Below are 3,636 nucleotides of genomic sequence, written 5' to 3'. Positions count from 1 at the left end.
GTGCAGGGTCCCCAGTGCGATCCCTGGTACCAAAAAAAGCGACTGAGGATGTCACTTCGTGAAGGCCCTAGGGTTAATCTCAGCCAGCTGATTTAGGATGGCTTATCCAGCTTATCCAGAGAGCTCACGAGTGTGCCCAGCCGGTGGACCAGACAGTGCGCAGCAGCTCAATGACTGAGGATGTCACTTCGTGAAGGCCCTAGGGTTAATCTCAGCCAGCTGATTTAGGATGGCTTTATCCAGCTCATCCAGAGAGCTCACGAGTGTGCCCAGCCGGTGGACCAGACAGTGCGCAGCAGCTCATTGCCCAGAGTCATGGGACGCTCTCCAGTTCTGCAGATCTCAGGAATCAAGGTTGTGCTTCCTCTCACCATCCTGTCACCACTTATTTATATAGTACAAGGGTGGACAGGTGACAGCCGTGGTCCCCACCTTTGTGGTACCAGGGATCAGCTTTGTGGAAGACAACTTTTCCACAGACGAGGCAGTGTGATTCAAGATGATTCAGCACACTATGTTTGTCATGCATTTTATTCCTCTTATTATGATGTTGGAATACTTAATTAAATAACTACACAACTCACTACAATACAAAATCCATAGGACCCCCAAGCTTGTTTTCCTACAATCAGATGGTAAGGGAGGCGGTGACACCGTAAGTGTGCTTGCTTTTGTCCTGTCTACTCTGTAATTTTGTGTTGGTTGCTGTCACTGTAGGACGCCCTCCTCCACAAAGATAGGATGTTGAAAATGGAAGCAGGAGCCTTGTGTGGTGGTGCACGTCTGTAATCCCAGCACTCGGGAGGCTGAGGCAGGAGGATCGCTGTAAGTTCGAGACCAGCCTGGGCTACATAGTGAGTTCCAGGTCAGTCTCAACCACATAGTAAGACCCTGTCTCAAAAAAACAAAACAACCCCCCCCCAAAGAAAGAAAATGGAAGCAGGCTTTTTAATGTTTTTGTGGTAATCTCAAGATATTCCCCCTTGACTTTGGTCCAGGATATATGGAGAATTGAAGTTATTTTGTACCTGTTTTTAAGGCCATTGTCATTTACAGTCTCAAGCATTGATCATCTCCTAGCACAAAGTTAATTCACCTATTTCATCAATTCATCTAGTTTAGTGCTAGCTTAATGGGGAACGTGTGTCACCTTTTGAACAGCAGCCTCTCCTGAAAGTTCATGACAGATGTCCCAGGCAGCATGGCAGAATCCAGTGTTCACCCATAGAAAAGGGCTTCTTAGCTTTAGCACTGTGGTGAGCCACTAAGAGTGATGTTTTCAGTGTGAAGTAGTGGCCTTCAATAATTGCTTCTGTTCTTTGTGTTCATATATATTTAGGGGGGGGTTGAGACAGGGTCTCACTACATAGTTGAGACTGACCTGGAACTCAGTATGTAGCCCAGGCTGGTGTCGAACTCACAGCGATCCTCCCTGCCTCAGCCTCCGGAGTGCTGGGATTACAGACGAGCACCACCACACCCCGCTCATTTTTTTTTTTCTTTTGAAAAACTCCGAAGAATTGTCTTGTAATTCAGGGTGAATTAAAGAGTGTTGTACTTGTATTACTCATAGGAAAACTGCTTGCTGCCCTATCCTGTTGTGAGCCGGCGACGCAGAGCACTGTCCAGCAGTGTCTCAAACCTGAAAGAGCATCGGGTGGAGATGGGGCCAGGAGAGAAAGAAGGACGCCAAGACAAGAGTCTGATGATCAGGGCAACGTTTATTGCAGGCAAGCATGAGACTTTTAAAGCAAAAAACCACAAACGAAAGAGGAAGTAGGTTTAACTACAAACTATTATAGGCTATAATCACAAAGGCAACCTTAATGGGTGATTAACGGGCGTTTACTAGGACAAAGAACTACAATTCTAGAAACAACTTCAGGAAGGAAACATCTCTAAAAATGGTTCCACTTAGCTCTAGATGGCAGCACTTCCACCAGCTGGCAGTCCAGCGCCCAACACTATCCTACCCTGTTGTGTAGTTACACAGGCGACTAACAGTCTAACTAAATTCCCTGAATAGCCTGATCACAATAGCTTGCCCCCAGCAGAATGTAAGACACCTGATAAGAATCCTGACACATAGTTTGAATACTTGGTTTGGGACAGTACCCTCTAAGGTTAAAAGTTCCAGGAAAAGATACATTTTAACCTGGAAAATGCGTGTGGTATGTGACTCCTATGTAAGCCTGTGCAGCCTCAAATGTATATAAGCTGAGCACAGCCTCAATCCAGGGTTTGTCTTGAAAGCCTTGTTGTGTTTCTGGGCTGAACTTGCTTGCGATATACTTTGTTGTTTTACCCAAACTCTGTCTCTCTGTGTGATTCCTCTGCTCCCATGCCACCTTCCATAACAAAAGAAAAGGATTCCACTGAGCCAATAGATAGCAGGGATTGTGTCAGTGATAGTAAAAGTCATCCCGGACGTATGCACTGAACCATCATATTGATATAGGGGAAGAGATATGACTCCCAAATCTGCTAGATATCTAATGTACAAGTTTGTGTTCTCTAAAATCAAAGAATGAATTCTAGGAACAATGGAGATTAAGTGTAGGAAAAATTTATTGAGAGAAAGATAGCTTCTAACAGAGACAGAAGGGGGACCAAGAAGTGGGTTGCCTACCTGCTCTGCTTCTCAAAGGTGTTTTATGGGACAAAGCTACAAGGTGAGGTGGGTTCAAGATGGGATAAAACTATAGTCAGTAAGATTACAAGTATAGTCGCTTAGGTAATATCAATCCAATGAGAAATCACAAGGTGGACATGAGATGGGACAAAACTATGATCAACCAATAAGATTACAACAAGTATAGTTATTTAAGTAATATTGATTAAATGGGGAGCCAATGGGGAAGCAAGTCACAAAGTGGGAGTAGGAGGATTTTTGGTAAAGGGTGGGTCAGGGACCTTTCCTAGAAGGGACCCGTTAAAGGTTAGTCTTGGTCCCCACCCAGGTGATTGATACCTGTTTAGAACATCAATTACTACTGTTTATCCCTAGGGGAAGTACTTGGGAATAGTAGTTTTCCTCTTTTTTTATAATGCTAACCAGTGAATGTGCCTCAATTGTTTTTCTATGCTGAGGCCCCAGTTTTGTTTAACTGCCTTACAGTAATTTCCAACTAATTTAGCTATTTGCAATAATATCACACCTAGCCAGGTTGTGGTGGTGCACACCTGTAATCCCAGCACTTGGGAGGCTGAGGCAGGAGGTTCTCTGTGAGTTTGAGACCAGCCTGGGCTACATGGTGAATTCCAGGTCAGTCTCAACTACATAGTGAGACCCTGTCTCAAAAAACCAAACAAAACCAAAAAACAACCCTATAAATATGCACAAGTTTTTTTTTTTTTTTTTTTTTTACCTGGGATGGAACTCAGGTGGCAGAACCACTGAGCTAAATCCCCGGCCCACAAGTTTTAAAATAGAGTATTTCTGAAAAAAAAGGTTAGGGCCTGTGTGGTAGCACTCTAGAGCCTGAGATGGGAGAATCACAAGTTTGAAGATAGCCTGGGAAACTTAGTGACTTAGACCCTTCTCAAAATATAATTAAATTGGGGCCAGGGATTTAGTTCAGTTGTTCTACCACCTGCCTTGCAGGTGTGAGGTCCTGAGTTTGAGCCCTGCACAAA

Source organism: Fukomys damarensis, unplaced genomic scaffold, assembly GCF_012274545.1.
Source record: "Fukomys damarensis isolate Sample0158 unplaced genomic scaffold, DMR_v1.0_HiC HiC_scaffold_15, whole genome shotgun sequence".
Taxonomy (NCBI): domain Eukaryota; kingdom Metazoa; phylum Chordata; class Mammalia; order Rodentia; family Bathyergidae; genus Fukomys; species Fukomys damarensis.
Note: the sequence above shows the minus strand (reverse complement) of the source record.